The sequence below is a fragment of the Aulonocara stuartgranti genome (genome assembly GCF_965226115.1).
Source record: "Aulonocara stuartgranti genome assembly, chromosome: 7".
Taxonomy (NCBI): Eukaryota; Metazoa; Chordata; class Actinopteri; order Cichliformes; family Cichlidae; genus Aulonocara; species Aulonocara stuartgranti.
Window position 1 is genome coordinate 46,775,542 of NC_138945.1, and position 20,478 is coordinate 46,796,019.

General features: G+C 40.9%; 1 protein-coding gene across 3 annotated transcripts in view; it reads left to right on the forward strand.

Annotated features, from left to right (window-relative positions):
- LOC309709938 (alpha-1,3-mannosyl-glycoprotein 4-beta-N-acetylglucosaminyltransferase C-like) overlaps positions 1 to 20,478 on the forward strand; it is an 83,029-nt gene that overhangs the window by 14,756 nt on the left and 47,795 nt on the right. Inside the window, exon 1 of one of the 3 annotated variants that reach the window (XM_082538944.1) lies at positions 4,210 to 4,249. The exons of the other annotated variants lie outside the window; for them this stretch is intronic. The gene's annotated coding sequence lies outside the window, so the exon portion shown is untranslated. Of the gene's footprint in view, positions 1 to 4,209; positions 4,250 to 20,478 lie in introns of those variants that run through there. 3 annotated transcript variants of the gene reach the window in all.

Here is a 20,478-nt window from a genome sequence, read left to right on the forward strand (position 1 = left end):
GTATCGCACATCACTAGTTGTTGTCCCTGGCTCTCTTTCTCTCTCTCTCTCCCTCTGGCTCTGTTCCTGTGCTACTGAGTGTAACTACCGCCCCTCCCCCCTCTTCCCAGCGCAAAGCACAAGGCTCGCATGCTGGGTGAAGCGGAAAAAAGTGCGAGAGAGAGGGTGAGAGAAAGAAGAAAAAAAACCCCACGGCTCGCGATAAGGAGCCGGCTCGCGTCGTTCACGTCAAAGAGCCGGCTCTAAGAGCCGTTTCGTTCGCACCACATCACTAGTCCACCCTGGACAGGTCGCTAGTCTGTCGCAGAGCTAACACATAGACAGAGACAACCATTCACTGTCTTCTCATTCACTTCAGCAAACACACCTATGGGCAATTTAGTGTTAACCTAATTAAGTGTTTCCAATTAACCTATCCCCACTAACTGCATGTCTTTGGACTGTGGGAGGAAGCCAGAGTACCCAGGGAGAACATGCTGACTCCGCACAGAAAGACCCCGGCCTGATGGTGGAATTGAACTCAGGACCTTCTTGTGAGGCCACCATGCCAGTGTGCCTTTGTTTTTCTGTAATAATTCATAGGTTAGTGTTAAATATCTTAACAGACAAGAAATAAAATCATCTTCTGAACTTTTGGAAGCAAAATATGAAGAAATGAGAGTTGTCTCATGATTTTTGCACAGTACTATATGTATTATCCTGTATGTCCCTGCACATCATTAGGTGTGGAGTCCAAAGTCCATTTAGAGTTGAAGTTAGGTTGGGAAATGAAAAAAATAACTCGGTGCAAAAGTGCCAAAAACTGCAGTTACTCTGATGGTCATGTGAGGCTGGCTCCAAAAGTGAATGTATCCCTCCAAATTCCCATCTCTGATATTTAGCCATGAGCAAACTCTAACCCTTTTGTGACTTCAAGAAGGAATAAGGCAGTGCCGCACCACTTAATAATATATTAAACTGTCAGCCTAAGAAAATAGATTTCAGTCCAAAACCTTAAACGATCATAATTAAAATGATATAAAACTGATTCATCTTTTGCTAAAATTAATTCTTCATTTTTGGGAGTTCTTTCATATTTCAGTAAGAAACCCTGGTGCGTATTTCTCCTCGTTGCAGGTTTGTTTAGAAGGCTTTGATTACAAAATCTGCCCCGAGTCTGACTGAACTTTTATCCTGAAGTAAGATAAGGGTCAAAGGGAAACCAGGCATCGTCAATAATACGTTTGTTGTCTCTGTCAGATTAGCTCTTTTATTTCGGTTGTGTTTTAAAGGCGTTTGGTCTGCCTCCCTCTAACTTTTGACAACTTAGAAGAGGAAGGCTTATTGTAGTCCCACAAGGCTTAATTATCCCTCCATCTGATAACAACCTGGTAAGAGAGGAGGTCGGCCAGAATGAGAACAGGAACCAAGGGAGGGGTGGGGGGTAGGATTAATGTAGATTGTCTGATATTACCTGGCCTCTGATCAAAAGACTGTGTTGGCAGGCGGAGCACATAATCCTCTTGATTTCGCCTGTCAGTGCCAAAAACTTCTGGTACTGTGTAGCTCAGTGGGTAGGGCAAGACATTACTGACCAGCCAATGGGAACTCTGCCATATCATTTCCATAAACACATATCTTAAAGCATGAATCATATTAAATATTTCATCAAAATGCACAGGTAAGTACTGACCTCACAGCCCTAGAGCAGAGTGATTTTTTTTTCCTGTCATTTTTGTTTTTATAAATATTGACAAATTTTCGTATGATAGTACTAAGAGTTTTGTGGCATTTTAATATATCCATCCATTCTCACATTTTACTCGCTCTCTGTTGTATTATCTGTGGATCTTTGTGTCCAGAGAGAAAGCAATTTTGAGCAAATTTTCATCTTTAGTCATCATCTTTTTTTTCTCTTCTGAAGTGCATCTCTCTTGCAATAAGATGCAATAAGATGAAATATTATTAGAATGTTTTTTTTTTTCAACTCAAGGACATTTTCTCAAAAAAAAAAGGAAAAATAGACAAAAAAGTGATGTTTAAAAAAGAGAGCAGCTCAAAAGACACTGACAAAAGAAATGATGATTAAGATTATTATGATGTGTAGCATTATATATAATAGTAGCAGCTTTAGTCTAAACATACAAAAACCACCATATGCATATCTATGTATCTGTCTATGTCATATATGCTTAATGCTAAGCTTACTGTGCAGTCACACACATCAATATGTCCTCTACAGAAAACAAAGAACAACTTGCAAACAATCTATCAAGTGCAGATCCTGATGCCACATTCTGATGGTCAATGTTTCTTTTAAAGCCCATTTTTTTGTATAGATCTGTGCTTTTGGCTTCCTTTAAAAGACGTTTTGTGCATAATCTAGTTTGAAAATAGAATCTATCCTTTGAAAGAGCTGTCCTAATGCTAAACTGCTTAATGGATAGAAAAAGCAGCAATTTGACTTACCTACAAAGAAAGTACCTAAAAGAAATCTACCCATATTTTGCAACATTACCAACCATGGTTAGTTACTATATCATGATAATTGATTTTTCTGACATTTGTCCCTATTCACTTTAAGAAACTTTCCCACAGTGGATTCACCTCCATGCTGAAGGTTACATTTTAGAGATGATCTCAATTGATGATATATGATTATATCAGATAGGAGGAGAGGAGAGCCGAGCGTCCATGTCTAATGATTCAAATAGCCGCTTTCACCTCTGTTGGGAAAAGTAATTATGAGAAAGTCACGTGAGGCTGAAAAAGGGAATGTGGATGAGGACAAGATCAGTGAAATGCACCATTCATCTTTTGCAAAATAATTTTTTTGCTGAAAAATTGCGACATTTGTTGACAAGAAATTGTTTTGCATGCAAAGCAATAATTTAAAAGTCTAAAAAAGGGACGTTGATTATAAGAGGAACATAAAAGAAGAGATGAGAAGAGTTCGATTCAATTGTGTGCAAAGATAAAAATTTAAAAAGTGCAAACTCATTGGAGTATGTAGGGCAGCGGTCCCCAAACCCCGGGCCTCGGGGTTTGGGGACCATAGGTGCAATGGTGCAATGAAACATGGGACCGGGGTTTGGGGACCGCTGCCCAAACCCCGGTCCCATGTTTCATTGCACCATAGGTGCAATGAAACACTGCAATGTTTCATTGCATTTCATAATACAATATGTAATTGTATTACGACCGTGAGTCGTTTGGTACCAGGCCGCGAGAGTTGAGGCTCAGGTGTGAAATGTATGGTTTTCAGGGGGTTTATCGGTTTTCAGCGTTATTTTGTTATCGTTTTTATCGTTAACTCGATTTTCCTTGGTCTTTTCACGTGTGTTATGAATAAATTTTCTTTTTTTCGGTACCGGTACTAGTTTTACTTTGTTGTATTTGCAATGTAGCTTGCCATCACCAGTGTGTGAATGTGTGTGTGAATGGGTGGATGACTGGATATGTAAAGCGCTTTGGGGTCCTTAGGGACTAGTAAAGCGCTATATAAATACAGGCCATTTACCATTTATTTATCCGCGACACCTTAAAGGCCGGTCCATGAAAATATTGTCGGGCATAAACTGGTCTGTGGCGCAAAAAAGGGTGGGGACCGCTGATGTAGGGGACACTGGGGTAGCATGTCCTATACAGTAGATCTGGAAATAACAAAGCGTTGTATGATGCAACACAAAGAAGGAACATTGCCAAAGTCTCCATTATTAAATAACTGTGAGCTGCTCTGTACAAACCTCAAAAATTTTAAGTTACATGACCTGTTAAACTGTTCACAGATACATGCATCAAAAGTTGGTTCAAGGAAATAAACTTGCAACCTTTGCTCATTTGTTAGAAGTGCTGCCATTGCTGTGCCTCACGTTTTATTCACCAAATAGAACCGCGTCACAAGTGTCAGAAGTCCAATTGTTATTCTAAGCAATGACAGACCTTCTCTGCATCAAATCATAGCAAGACTCAAGGTTTCTGTGGAGGTGAGGCAATTCACTTTAAAACACTGTGAGGAAACTGGAACATTTGTTTCCCAAACGCGATCAGGCAGGCTGAAAGTGCCCACACTGTCAGAGGATCCAGACATTTAGCTGTATTGGCAGAGAGACGGAGAAGCAATTTGATCACAGATGATGTGAAAAATGCTTAATTTACCCTTGTTAAGGGACTTCTTACAGATAATGTAAATAAAGAAGAAGAGTCAGAAGAAGGATGTCCAGCAGAGGAGTCAGGAGTCTCCAAACCGCTTCTTGTGGAAGGAAACAAGGTCAGATTGGCGAGGTAGTCTGAGACTAACATTTCACTGTGATTGACTGAAAAAGGTTTTAGATTTTAGGTTAGTTTTAGATTACTGGCAGTAACAGAGAGGTGTGTGTAAGTGTTATCTACACTGAAACGAGTGGGGAGAATATTCAACATTATGGCTATCATAATTTAGACCCCTGCAGTGAATCGACATCTTCCTGACCAAGGAGCATTACGGTCCTTGGAGTCATACTATTCTGACTGGTTTATATATTTATTTATGAGTATCCATGTCTTAGACCAACGTGCGCTGACTGTCATGGAATAAAAAAGCAGCCACAAAAAAATCCGTCAGTCAGATTTTTCCTACAGAAGCCAATATAAATGAATGATAAGCAATGATAATGCTGTTCATAATGAGCAAATTAGTTACTTAACAGTTCAGTAATCACTGAGTGGGCCATAAATTTGAAGCCAGAAGGACAATCAGATGGAAGCTTATCAATCCTCCATGTATATCAGCATCCTGCTGAACTGTGAAGAGCACACGAGTCAAACACATGGTCTGTGACATGTGTTCGACGGTGTTTCAGATCAGGGATTATTGCGTTAATTAGCATGGATATGCTCTTCAAAAACTGAAACCCGTCAGTGATTGGATCAGATAAGCATTTGACATTCAGAGCTTGCTTTTACCCCTCTCTTTGCAAATCCCAGGGAGGATTTCATAACAGACGCCTGCCTGCTACTGAGCTGTCAAATTCTATTTTCTTCTTTACCATTTTTACTGTCTGCAGTAGTGCTGTGCTGTGTATCAGTGTTAAGTTGTTGTAGAGTAGTGCCATTATGTTTTCCAGCTGAATATCGAGTAGTATTTCTAGACTGTATATAAAAGATGAATATAGCCTCTGGGTCTGAAAAGTGAAGCCAAAGGGGAGCTTCTTTAAACCTGCATTCTTCCTAATAACCAGCAGAGGGCAACTTGTTTGGTTTCAGAAAGTTTGTGTACGGAAGTCAAGTGTCCTTTTGTCTTAGTTTCTGTTGGATTCTTGCCTTTTCACTACTTTACACCTATGACTTAGTGAAACCCCGTCAGCCTGAGTGATCTTTGTCCTCACCATCCTCTGTATTTTCAAACTGTGGATCTGATTGTGATGTGCTGTTTATCTTGCAACCTCTTAATCACAAGTCATTAGTCAATGGCCAATACCTTCTTTCTGAGTCTTTGAATTAACATATTTTAATAATGGTAATTCTCTTAGTATTACCCAAAAATGAGTGACAGAGCCCATAATGTCATCAGAACATTTTTCATTAAGGTTAGAGTCAATTCCTGTTTTCCCACAGACAGGATCAGATGTCTTTTTGCAGCCACAGGTATCACCTGCTGGTGGTTCATCTTATATATTATCTGGAGATGTAAGTGAACTTCAATGTCTCTTTTTGTGCTCTATGTCCAAGTCTCCTTCCTTTATTCACTGCACATCACTTTGTGATCAACAATTGCTTTCTATTCTGGATATTCCAGGCTCTGGCATTGTAGGTAACCCTTGTTTATTTTGAACTCTATCATGTTATTCAGCGATAGTTTTTCTGTGTTTTCTACATTTTTGACAGGGTTATATTGTCTGAAACAGAACACAACAAATTTTCACTCTACTAAAATTATAGTTGAGTGATTTTTGCAAATATGAGCACGCTGCCAGTCCCCTGACTACATAGAAAACAAAAATTTTGACAATTTAACAAACAGTGCCACAAAAGAAAACATCATTGAGTAAAAATACATAAAAAAAAATCTGGTGCTGTTAGGGCTCTCTCACTCAGACCAGAAAATGGGTTAGTGACCCCCTGGCAATCACAGTTGGCTCGGGAAAAAAACATTCCCCAATCAGTTGGTAAATGGTTGCTGGAATTCCCTGGCTGCTGATACAGTACGTAAAACTGGTCACAAAAAGGGTGCTGCACCAAAAACCTCTTTGTAATTGGTTTAGGTGTTGGCAGGTTGCCATGGTTGGTTGTTGCATAGACGATGCAAGCTTGTCTGCAAGCACTTGCCAACTACTTACCAAGTGGTAAGGAGATGTTTATAGATATGTTGTCATCTTCCAAGGCAAACTGTGGGGAACCACAGCAACCTGACAGTGACCTCCATACGCCTGTTTGCAACCAACTTCAACTAGTAATAACCAACAGCCAGTCACCAACCAGCTGAGGAATACACATTTTTTTTCTAGAAACCTGCCAGGGGGGTAGCCGACCCTACCGGCTCAAAAATTATTAGCTCCTCCTCTTCAGCAAAATATTTAGTCAATATGATAACCTTTGAACATTAGAAACTTTCAGCATTCATTCAATTTGATTGCAACAAGCACCAGCATCTGGACAGTTGGTAGTGCACTGCAAGTAGTGCAAGCTTAGGTAAGGCCACAGCTGTTCTAACTAAAACAAATAATTCCTTATTCGAGGAAGACATTTTGAGATGTCACGGTAGGAAGACCACATGTGTAAATTAACAATAACAGATTCTTAACGGTTTAGGGTTATTTAAAAAACAACTTAAAGGACATTTTTTTTAATCCTTAAGATTTATTTAACACTTTAAATAATAAGTATGATCAAATACTTTTTAACAAAAGAGAAATTCTTGGTAAAATGACTACATAAGTGATGTAAAGGAAGATTTACTTCTCATTCCAGTGCCCTTACAACTCGTACTTTTCGCCATCTATCTTGAGTCATTTCAGAAGAGAAAAACAGTAAAAGGCAATTGAATTCTCAGAGTGAAAAGCTGCTGTCCATCTTCTTTTTTCCCCCCAACTGTCATATGTAGACAAATAAAAGTATGCTGGCTTCTTTCATTCTATTATTCTGTTACCCTTGACTTCATTGAGTAAAACAGCCCTTAAGGGCATTTTAAAAGTAGAAGCATAAAGCAGAAATGCACTCAGCATCTAACTTTAAGTGTGCCAAACTGCAATTTGAAATTAACTTTACACAACTAACCAGATATATTCTTTGCTTACAATAAAATAGTGATTTTTCTTTTTTACTTTGGCCCTCCAGTATGTGAACTAAATTTGAGAAATGATTCTAGTTTGCATGTAAGTGACTGAGGGGGCCTTTGGGCTATTTTTAATCTGAAAAATATGTCCTGCGCTAAATTGGTCAGTCTGTTTCTCTTATTCATATTTCCGCCACAGTTGGCCCACTGGTGTGGCAATGATGATGGAAATTTTTATATATACTTTTTAACATTATAAGCTTTCATTGTATTGTAATTTTTCACTTTTAATGCAGTAAACCTCCTGACAGAACTAGAGTAGAAAGATTTATGGCTACAGACAGTCATTGATAGATGCTTATTGCCCAAAGATAGATATATCGATACATGAGGACTCTTTTAAGAGCTGGCCGCCCAGCCAATCTGAGCAATCAGGGTAGAAGGTATTTAGTCAGCGGGGTGACTGAGGACCTGAAAGCACTCCTGCATTAGTCTGTGGAGAGAGGCAATCCTTCCAAAAGGAAAACATTTTATGTAGCACTCCACCAATATTTGTGTCTTTGTGGTAGAGTGGCTAGATGGAAGCCACTCCTCAGTAAAAGGCAGATAACAGCCAGCCTGGAGATTTCCAAAAGGCACCTGAAGGACTCTCGGACAATGAGACACAACATTTTCTGGTCTGAAGAAACAAAGATTGAACTCTTTTTCTTAAATGCCAAGTATCTTGTCTGGAAGAAACCAGGCACAACTCATCACCTGTCCAATACCATTTCTACGTTAAAGCATTGTGTGGAGATGTTTGTCAGTAGCAGGAACTGGGACACTGACTAGTCAAGGTTAAGGGAAAGATGTACAACAAATGTACAAAGATATCCTTGATGATGTCCTGCTCCAGTGCGCTCTAGACTTTCAACTAGGGCGAAAGTTCAGCTTCCATCAGGACAATGACCCTAAGCACACTACCAAGATAACAAAATGAGTGGCTTCAGGACTATTGGGTAAATGTCCACGAGTTAAATGGTAAATGGCCTGTATTTATATAGCGCTTTACTAGTCCCTAAGGACTCCAAAGCGCTTTACATATCCAGTCATCCACCCATTCACGCACACATTCACACACTGGTGATGGCAAGCTACATTGTAGCCACAGCCACCCTGGGGTGCACTGACAGAGGCGAGGCTGCCGGACACTGGCGCCACCGGGCCCTCTGACCACCACCAGTAGGCAACGGGTGAAGTGTCTTGCCCAAGGACACAACAACCGAGACTGTCCAAGCCGGGGCTCGAACCGGCAACCTTCCGATTACAAGGCGAACTCCCAACTCTTGAGCCACGATCGCCCGTTAACCAGCCAGAGCCCAGACTTGAACCTACTCTAGAGAGATCTGAACATGTCTGCGCACCGAACCTCCTGATCCTGACTGAGTTTGAGAGGTTCTTCAAAGAAAAATGGAAGAAACTTCCCAATAGGGTTTCCAAGTTTGTAGCATCATAGTCAAAGACTTCAGCATGTATTTGCTTCCAAAGGTGCTTCAACTAAGTATTGAATCTAGGCTGTGAATACTTATGTACATGTTATATATGTTTTTTCCAATAATATTTTTTTTCACTTTGTCGTTATGGGGTATTATGTGTAGAATTTGGAGGAGAAAATTTATTTAATTAATTCTGGTATAAAGCTTTAACATGAAAAAATGTGGAAGAAGTAAAATGCTGGTAATATTTTCCAGATATACTCTGCTTTAAATTTCAGCCTCTTAAGGTTCTTCTTCTTCTCTGTGCCCTTTGACTACTATTTCTATTCTGTGATCAGTCCCCAGTTCATCTATTTTCGGGTGTTAAAATATTGCCATATTAGTTACAAATTATATTTTAGTTACCAAAATAGTTTGGTTCCTTGACAGTCAATAAATGTAATTTGCGTAATGTTGGGTGAGCCTCACACACTTTCACAGTAGTTTGTGGTGACTTTTGTATCATTTTATACAATTTTCATTCCATTCACCATTCAGATTTGTCACACTGGATAGCAAAAAACAGGACGGTGATGACCAAAATTCCAAACTAGAGGCTTGTGGTGGGGCGTGGTCTGCGGTGCCGTGCAGGGAGGGCGGATGCACCTGCATGGCATCCGTAATCACGCCGGGTTAAAACACAGGGACTCTAAATGATACTCCGTGGTCCCGCCGTGCCTTATTCTCGCCACAAGGCTTAAAAACAGTAGTCATCAAGTCACGACAGGAACATTGACAGTAATTCAAGGAATGGGGAATTGAAAATGTTTAATTTTACAAGTATGCAAGATGCACCTGAATGCATCATTTTTTTCTGTCTGTTGAGACTTTGTTAGTTGGCTTTCAGGTTTCATTAAGAACACAGATTTCACAAGGCCTTCTGCTGATTCAGTCATTAAACTGTAGACTGCTTTAGTCACGCTTAACTTCGCAGCCGGTCGTGTTTGATAGGAAAGACACGCGAAAGGAAAGGTCGACCTCTACTATTAGTCTGTGAGTAGGTGGGACAAACTGCATTATTCCACACCAGACCCTATTTGTACACACATTGTTTTCTACATATCACCCTTTCCTTTCAGTGTTGGAATTCCCCTACTACACAAGCAAAGAAAAATGAAATCCATAAAAAGGTAAAGGATAAAAGCAGACAGCATACAGATTCAAATACAGTTTAACAGTAGAAGATTCTTTTCTTTCAGCTTGCAGGCATGCATAATATAAAGCAGAATGTGCTTAAACTGGGGCAGTATGGTTTGGCAATTGTTCTGAGATTATTGCATGCAAGATGATGCAAAGTTTGCCTTGCTGCGATGTTTAAAGATTCCAGTTGGCAGCTATATACAATACGCGGCTCCTCCAGTCCTAACAAGCTCAGCCTGTCTCTTCTGTTGGTGGCAGGTTTGCCAGACAGCCACACCTTGTGAAGGACCCAGTTTCAAAGTTTCCTGACAGATCCTTTTGATTATCGTGAATGTTGGCAGCATGAAACAAAAGGCATTACAGAGTTATTTTCTACGGGAACAAAGGCACTGGCTCACCACATTCTTAGAGCAGCTATAAAAAAATGAAACTCCCAACATACTTTAAAGGGGTTACAGTGGGAGTTGCTCTTTAAAATTACTTTTCTTTTGTCAGATCTGATGGTTTGAACCCAGCTGTCCTCAAGCCAAGGTCTCTAAAAATCAGAAAGAAGATGTCTGCGTGTTATGATCTAAGCAATGTTAGGAGCTGGTGGTTTCTTGTAGTCTGCAACAATATTTAGATGGGTGGTCAGATACTGAACAACCATCCCTGTGAATACTGAGTAATACTGAGTAGGTTTGCATTCATCCAGGTTATACAGCCCGTTCTCACTGCCGAGGCGTAACATCCTGACCATTTGTCACGTCCCGCGACGTTCCTGAGGAACGCGAAAGGTGACCTTCCGCATGCTTATGCTACGTGCCAGGTTATGGGTGAAATACAGTAGAATGATGGTCCCGCGGTAATATACGTTCCAGCCATGTATTCCAGCTCTAACCCTAACCAGCACTTTAATGACGTTAAATAGTGTTTTCCAAAGCGATTTAAGTAAAATGAACGAACATGTGTAGATTGATTCCAAACGGTTCTCATGTTTCCTCATTTTTTCCGTTGACAATTTGTCACCTAGCGTTGGGAGTGAGAACTTGTTGGGTTATAGTAGTGCTGAGAGCTTGAAAAAGGCAAATGGATATTTCGCCCTTCTTCCGAGAGGCTTCTTAACCTCTAGAACAGCCAGTGGCGAGTCCGAGGGACTGGGATGAGGGGGTCGATCCAAACATCTTCATATTATGTTGTTATCAGCTCAAGTTCATTTGGGACTTGGCTGTACTTTCAGGTAACACCAGTGTACCAGCAAGTTGTGAAGACCCCGTTCCTATATGTAATGGCAGCTTGGCAATAGGCAAAGCTTCTTGAGTAAATGAAGTTCAGGCTAAAAAAAAAAAAATCCATCAAGGTTAAAGGTCAACCAGCACCCACCCTAAAACACCTCAACGGCTACTTTAAGGTTTTAGATAAATACTGCAAAGGTTAAACATGCTTCATGCACATCCTGAATATAAACAAATGAAGACAGATACTTAATACTCAAGTTTGAGTATACTTTTATTTCTGCATGTTAAGGCAACTATAGTAAAACTAACTAACTAAATAAATAATATAAAAATAAAGGAAGGAAGGAGGTGACATTCTGTGAATGAAACCTTCTTTCAGCTGTTCGCTTATTGACAAGATGTCACTCCTCATGTTTGATTTGGCAGATGCCATATGCCCGATGCACTTCTTGAAACAACCCCAAAGGGATCTGGGAACCAGGGATTTTTTCCTAGTTAGACAAGTGTGCAAACCACACTATTGGGCCACTGGGCAAACTTCAGAGACAAAGACTGCAAAAAAAAAAAGTGCAATTCAGAAAAAAGAACCCATGAAAGACACATATACATTAATAACTTTGCTCTCACATACTGTCAGAAGTAGGAGCCGTACTTTGCCTCGCATTAAATTAACTTCTTTAAATTTGGTTACTGCACTTTCAGTTAGATATTCACTGTAATTAAAATTTCCCCCAAATGTGCGTAGTCTATAACTGAAAATCAAAGGTTGTAAAATGCACAGACAATCTCAAAATCAGTTAGAAGTCACATTTATAGACCGTGTGACTCAACAGGACCCCCTGCAGCGTGAAATGTAAACAGTGCCTGAACATAGTCACCTGTGCTGCCAGCATGTCTGCCTTACTGACATGGTTGGAAATAGGTGTTGTTTGTCTTCTAATACCATTTAGAAGATATTTGCATATTTGCTCTCAAGAGTTCAAATATGCTAATTTCTTTCCAACTCAGCCTTGAAAAGTGAAGCAGCATCACTCCTTCATGAAAAAATGTAAATTTTCATCTTTATTTTTGCTGTGAATTGAACAGGTTTGTTTAATAGAGTTATGCCGTCATGCCATTTCACAGAGGAGTCCACAGTAGAGTGTTACATAAAGAGGTCTCCCTAAAGATGAGAAACAGAATCACAGTGGACGAGATATCTGTGTCTTTGAACAAAAAAGGTGCCACATCAGATCACAAAGTGGAAGTGAGAACCGTACGAAAATGCATCACACATTACGAGATCAGTGAGAAAATCAGATTGAATTTAACCGTCTACATCCACACAAAGGTCCAATAAATAAGGTCGTTGCAGGGGGGAAAAAGGGGGATATGAGGGAAGTATTGACTTTAGGAACAAAATTAGAATTGATCCGGTCAGCAGAGAGAAGATGTTTTACACTTCCTGCAGTGAATTGTTATACTCGTAGTCGAAGTAAACCTCTGGTAGAGCCATCCTCTCATTATTCTTCCAGGCAGGCGTGCAGTTCTCAGACTCGAAATGAGAGTAACTTCAGATGGCTTAAAAATTTTAATTGATGAAGCTGAGGTTGATGTGCAGGTCCTTCTCTGTCACTCTCTCTTCTCGTCAAAACGGCGCCTCTGTGAAGAAAAACCATCAGGGAGCGAGACTCTGCTGCTCTCTGCCAAGAAAGAAAAAAAGAGAAACCTTTTCTCCCAGCACATCCACATCTCCACTTTAAAGCGGAAAGATAAACTGTGACACTGTGGGATGTCCTCAGCTAATCCTTTTGAGAACACAAACAAAATCCCACCCCAACAATCCTGTGTTAATGCTGATGAAATCTTTAGGAACAAGGAGGCTTACAGCAGCTAAGTATTAGCTGATTAATATTCATCTATTCATTTATTGCTACTAATTTAAAAAGAATTTAGAAGTGATGTAGGACAGTTTGGTTTAGCTTTTCAACTTCTTTTCGTCTTAGAGGACCAAACAGCAAATCCTCTTTTATAAAAGTCCGTAAGTCATGTTTTTTCTTTTTTCTAACTTAATTTATTATAGGTATATCCAGTCTAATCCAATCCACTCCAATTTCATCTAATATGAAATATGAAATTCCCATCAAAACCGCTCAACAATCTTCATGTGACATTTTCACAAACGTTAAAGGTTCGTTTTATTACCGACAAACTGTGTCAGTCGGGCAATTTTCGTGTCAGCATGATGAGGGAACCTCATGATGACAGTTTCAAAACCCCTGGAGTCAGACATGTTTTCCAAAGTGAGACAGGAACATGTCAAATATAAATATGTTTGTGTGGATTTCATAAGATGTGTTTCACAGTGAGCACTGAAGTTCAGTCTTGACAACAAAATGTCTTACTTAGCCTAAAGCTGCATTAGCTAAAATCCATCCATCCAAAATCTATAAGGCGAAAAAAAAAAAAACTTGCTGTAAGCAGTCAACCCTCTACCTGCAGCCTGTCCCTATCTATTTTAATTCCCTTCCATAAACATGGGCTTATGCATATGTTTCATAAACTAAGAACAAGCCAGTACGTTTTAGATTGTCCAGAATAAACAGGGCCCAACAGAGCTGTGGCCCTAAAACATTCATTGGGTAACAGTTACACAATTGTGTCTTTAATAGAAGTGGTCAGGATAATATATAAAAATCCATCCATCCATCCTCTGCTGTTTATCTGGGTCTAGGTCGCTGAGGCAGCAGTCTATAGAGATGCCCAGACCTCTACTCAGCCACCGGCCTCTAGCTTTTCTGGGGGAATGCCAAGGCCTTCCCAAGCCAGCCAAAAGTCATAATCTCTTCAACATGTAGGTTTAGGGTCTCCTCTTAGTTGCTTGAGGAGAGACCCCTTCCACTTCTTTGGTGTCCCTTCTTTGATGAAGCTGAGGTTGATGTGCAGGTCCTTCTCTGTCACTCTCTCTTCTCGTCAAAACGGCGCCTCTGTGAAGAAAAACCATCAGGGAGCGAGACTCTGCTGCTCTCTGCCAAGAAAGAAAAAAAGAGAAACCTTTTCTCACCAAAGAAGTGGAAGAGGTAGCCGTGGAAAGGGAGGTGTGGGCATCTCTTCATAGACTGCTGTTCCAATTCCCAAGGCCCAGACCGACAAAAAATGGATGGATGGTGCAGATGGTGTCCTGTTGTTTGATAAAATACAAAGCCTACTTTGTATTTTACTTGCTCAGTTTAGCAGGTCCACATGCATGCTGCTCCTTACACTTTAAACATTGTGCCTAACTCATGATATCATCTTTAATAGTAGTGGAGGGGGGTAACTTTATTATACCTGCTCCGTAAATACAAGTCTGAATTTCAGAATTGTTATTTATCCATCTTCTTCTTGGCATGCAGTCATGATTTTGGTCATCACTACCTTGGGTGTTAATTTGAGCAGTAAAAGCGTGGAGGCTTTTCTTATCCCTTGAACGCTTCGTGACACTGCTGTCAGCCCACATTCATATCAGATATTTATTACATCCAAGCAGAGATGTAAACAGTGATCCAAAAAAATCAGACAGGAGCAGTAATTTGGAAACAAGCCCAAAACCCACATTGTAAATGTAGCTAGAGAGTGCAGAAAAACGGCAAGCCATCATTTCTCAGCTGTCTGCCAAAAGCGTGCACAGGAAGCTGCTACTATAAGATGAACATAATAGAATGCTAATAAATCCTTTGGAGATCACCGGGAGTTCAGACTGATGTTTCCCAGAATGCTCATCAGTCAGACATGTGAGGGGTTGACTTACTCCTGGAAAGCATCTTGTTTCACCGTTGCTTTGCTTCATCTTGCGAATAACTGACATTCCTTTTTTTTTTTTTAGACTGATGTAAATAATTACAGACTGCAGCTATCATTTACAACTTCACTGTTACTCAAACTGGCAACACATCACTCCTCCAGCGTTTTCCTGCTCACGATGTCCTGTTTTCCCAGGACATTCCCGACAGTCCTGGCTAGTTATCATCTTTACTGCGCTGCTGTAATGCATGAAAAATTATATAATTTAAAACACATACTGGTACTTAGCCATAGTTTTTTAGGCGTTACTTTGAATTTAATCCTCGTGAAATTAAGTTTGTGAATGGACTTTTAAGCATCCTTTCATTAGTTTCAATGCACAAATCACTTGCTACATGTTTTTATATGAAACCTGAAAGGTCAAATGGCCAACATACTCATCCTTTCTCCAAGGGTTTGACTTGTCTTTGACTCTAATATAGAATATAATTTACAAAGTTATATTCAGCTACCAGTCCTGTCTACACACTGGTTGAAATCTGATCACTGCAAAGCCATAAAGCCGTTCGGTCATATTTCACGCTCTATAGATTACACTAGTCAAGACAGAAATGATGAAACCATGCTGGAAATGCACCCCTCCACTACACAGCTGAGGCACTGGATCTCCTCGTTGTGAAAGAGTTCAGAGTTTTTCCTGAAATATTTCTTCTGTCTGTTGCATTGCAGCAAAACAGGAGGAAGGTTTAATTTTTCACACAGTTTTTGCTTACTTGTTACTTTTCGATGAGCAAATCCTTGATTTCTTAATGACAGGACTCTACATAACAACCATTTCTCATGGAATGCTCTGTGATTAACGGCAAAACTGTCATGTATCCAACGTCAGTCTAAACAGTGACGGGTTGGAACTAATCGGGAAAGAAAAAATATGACCAGGCAACATTAGGCCTACACAAAAACAACATTAGTTAAAGATGGTAGTGATGATAATGATGATGAACAGTTGGTGGACTAATGCCAATAAAACTTAATTTGATTGTATAGAGCGATATTACTACAACTAAATAATGTCATTATCAGAGATGGGCAGTAACGCGTTACAAGTAACTTTCTTCTTCCAGTCAGAGAATGTTGCATATAATTTAATGTTTGCTTCATGCGTAAAGTTAAAAGATTAAAACTAATAAAACTAGTTTCAAAAAGAAACTTTTTTATTTGATTACATTTTATATGATGGATTATTATTATTATATGATGGATTGGGCTGAAAGATCTATTGCTTTATTTCCTATTCAGGCTGTAAATAATTTTTTTAAAAAGGTAACTAAGTAACTAATTACTTTTGAAAATAAGTAATCAGAAAAGTGCCCCTCCCTTCCTTCCCTCCCCATCTCCAGCTGCCTCCCTCTTCCCGCTCCACCACAACCACCCACACATGCAGGGCCTTGGAGTAGGGGTATGTCACCAGGGTGCAGAGGAGGCTACCCCCCCCCCCCCCCCAACCCCCTTCTGGCTGCCTCTGCCTCAATTTTATCCCACAACTTAGACATTCACATTACTCACACTCTCATTGCACATACATATAGGATCTTGGGGGTGGGCACGATACACGGAGTCCAAATTACCATCAGGGTGTACACCTCACCCCTGGCGTCGTTGCCCACCTCTCAATTTTGAATACACGTAGACATTGAGGGCTAGCAGGAGGGACCATGCGCTTACCTGCTGCTCCTTGGCAGGTAGCTCCATGCCCTCCTGGGTTTTAATTGCACCTTAGAACACACATGCATCAACACTACAATGAGCGGGTGGAGGGAGGTCTTCTCTCACCCCCGTTCTCTGCGGCCTGCTGGAGCGGGGGGGCTAGGAGGAGTTGGCCGTCCGACTGCGGTCTGGAGTGTGGGGCCTCCCTGCTGCTGTGGAGTCGGGGCGACTCCGCAGCAGCAGGGAGACCGCCCCGGTCTGCCTCTCCCCACCGCAGGGAAAAGGGTAACACCACCTGGGTCTGGGTGCAGTTCCCCCCTCCAGGGGCAAGGGTACCTAGACCCGGTTCGTAGAGTACGCTTGGGGAGTGTGATCGCGTGTACAGCGTCTCTTTATGTCTGTCTCCACGTTGGTTGAGTGTGGAGTAAGTGCATATGAGAGCATGAGGGTGGGAATGGATGTTTGTATCTGTGTGTGCCTGTATGTCTGTGTCTATATGTCAGGTTGGGTATCAGACGCCACCTCTCTGGGGACATCTCAGGCCCTCCAAGGTTTGGAGGCCTATCTCCCCCCACCACCACTTCCCCTGCCAGTGGCGGACTCCCTCAGGTGTCGGTGCGTTGGTGGTTCTTTGTGTCCAGGTACACACCGGCTCACTCCTTGGCGGCCGCTTATCGGGGCCTGGAGCCTGGGGCTCGCTCGGGCCACTTCGGAGGTGGGGTGCCCCCGGCCTCGGTCACTCAGGCACAGCTGGCTGCCGGCGGAGCTCACGGGCGCGTCACTGCAACTCCCCCTGGCTTCTGCTCCGCGGCTGCTGAGTGAGCCCTCATCTGGGACTCTCCTCAGCTCTTACTGGGACAGTGGCGCGGCTGCCCCTCTGTTGGTCTTCCTTGGTCTCTTGTGTTCTGGGGGCCTCTGGATGTCTGGAGTTTTGATCTCCTCCATACCTGCTTCATGCCCTGGAGGACGGGGCTGTGGCTCCCCCACACTCCCTAGCAGATCGTTACATGGAGAAACCTTTGGAATGCAAGCATGCTGATCCACACAGGTATGCACACAGGTGTACACACGGGTATTCACAGATGCGGACTACAGCTTTCTTGGCTGCTGCCTCAAAGCACACTGTGCGCTGTCTATCTTGCGTGCTGCACAATATCGTTTATTATTTAGTATCTACTGATATCTACTGCTAGCTAGTTTATTGTGATGGTGCCGTTTTTTTTATTATGTTGCTCTTTGTTGTTTGCTTTCTCTTCTGTTTTTTTTCTCCATACAGGTGACCCAGGTGTTTTGGGGTTTTTTTGTTTTGTTTTTTCTTTCTTCCCCCCTTCTCACCGTCTCTTCTCCCCTTTGGTTTTCTTTCTCTCGCTCTCTTTCTTTCATTCTTTCTCCCTGTCCTATCCCCCAGTCATGTCTGTCCCGTTTGTAGCAACTGAAAATAAAATAAATTCATAATTATAATAAAGGTCAATCAAATGGACCAATATGGCAAGGCCATGATGATCCACTTGGTAAAATAAATCCACTTGGCATCTTTCTTGGCCTTAAGACAACAATTCTGATGGCTAAAGATCCAAACGGGACACAAAAAAGCTAAAACAAACAAACAAACAAACAAAAAAAGATTGTGTGGCAGGGGACAGTTGATGATGTGGCACACTTCCTTGCTGGCATACTCAGGATGGCTAAGAGGGAGTGTTGTCTTTCAAATGTAAATCCCAGTTAAAAATGATCCAGACATTTAAAAAAAAAAAAAAAGTAACGGGATTACTTTTGGGGGGAAATAATCAGTAATTAGTTACTGATTACTTTTTTCAAGTAACTTGACCAACACTGGTTATCACAGTGGCATATAGCAGTCACATTTAATGTGATGCAAGACCCTGTGGACTGTATCAACTGTAAACCCACACCTGATGAACTGACAGGTCAGTTACATGTAGTCCTTAGTTGATGTGGGAATTCCTGCTTATTATTTTTTTAATGCTTGTAATCTTTTGAGCACAGCTTTGAGGCGATGAATGGGCTAAAAATGCCAGAAAGAGCTCATTAACATCAGGTACATTTGTAAATATATATACTTGAAAAATCGCCTTAACTGGAGTTTAAATCTCTACTCTAATCCTTGCATATGGCCATGACTGCAAATACTATAAGAATTAGAGATGGACCGATCCGATATTACGTATCGGTATCGGTCCGATACTGACCTAAATTACTGGATCGGATATATCGGAGAAAAATAAAAAATGTAATCCGATCCATTAAATATCACGAAAGCACCTCACAAAACTTGCCACACGCCGTAACTCACCTCAGAACGTTAGCACGTCGGAGCAGTATGCATCACGTGATAGAGCGGCTGTGGCATGCGGGACCTGTGGTGGTCTGGATAGCATTTGGAGCTTCGCTAGCAACCCGGCATTTCATCTCCGACAAAGTTATCCCGAGAGAAGTAAAGCAAGTGTGTAAGTCCATCTCTGAATGTTTGTAAAGCATTCCTGCGTTAAGCTTAACAAGCGATATATGGAGCGACTGCTTCTTCTTGCTGCTACTTCAATCATGAAACTGCTTAATGATCAGCTGATCGGCTTTTCTGTCGGGAGTCCGTGTCTCTAGTTTGCTTTTGGCCCACTTTGCACCAGAAAGAGGAAACCAGCGGCTGAACAACAGCAGCACGTTTAAGCTTGATCAGCTGTTGTTAGAATGTATTTAATATTACTTTCTACTCCAGGATCTTTTTCTACGTAGCTGACGGCTGTAACTGTGCAGGGGCGGATCTAGCAAAGTTTAGCCAGGGGGGCCGATAGGGCATTAACAGGGAAAAGGGGGCACAAAGACATACTTTTCTTTCTTATTCTCATTTAAAATGTCTAGCTTTTAATAAATAATTATCTGACACCCAAAGTTTTAATTTGATGCAAAATGAATAGAAGTCCATTACTGTATATAGTAACTATTAAGTATAATATATATACCCTAGTAAGCTATAGTACTTTTTCCTTTGGGAAGGTACCATCTGTGCAGTCTGCAATTTTGTTGAAGAAAGATGTTGAATCTATTTAATATTTCTTGAAAAATAATTGATTTCTGTGCATTTTTTTTCACACTGCATCAAATTAAGGTTGATTACGTCGATTAAGCATCATGAGGTGGAGCGTGAGGGGTGGTTCCCTATTTTTTATTTATTTATTTTTGTTGTTGCTGGGAGTTGGAACCCTATTAGTTAGGTTGCTTAATATTTATGCTAAGTACTCTTTAAAATACCAGAATAGGGAGGATGGTGCAGGTTTACAGTTTTTTACAGACGCTAGGACACATTTCTCAATACTTAGGTCACGTTTGCAAAACTCCTCACACAGTGAGCACAACAGAAGTCTATGTGGGCTAAACTGAGGACCAGTTATCATTGTTTTGGCACAAAATGCATTCAATGACTACATCTCTCAAATTTCATGAATCATCTTCTCACTCAGACACAACAACTGCCAAAAATCTTTGTACGTACAGGACATTTTGCATGTGCTTACATACTGTTTTCAAAACTGTTAAACTTATGGCCAAAACAATAACATAATGCAAAACTTGAAAAGACAGCAAAATCCAACAGCAATATTTTATTGAAACATATTTTAAATCTAAAAATGCAGTTTAACCAGCCACAGCTTATTCTCATTGTAGATGAACATCTACACAGGTGTTACTCCTTCAATTTTTCAACTCCTTCAATTCTGGCATGCCAGAAGATTCTTTCCTAGGTGTATTGCCCTAGATGACATGAGATGTGATGTGGCCAAATGGAGAAGACCGAGTAGATTAGCATTACTATTGTATGTGTATCAGTGGATGGTGTGTATACAAATTCTTGTATTTTGGGATTACTTAGTGCAAAAAAATAAAAATACAG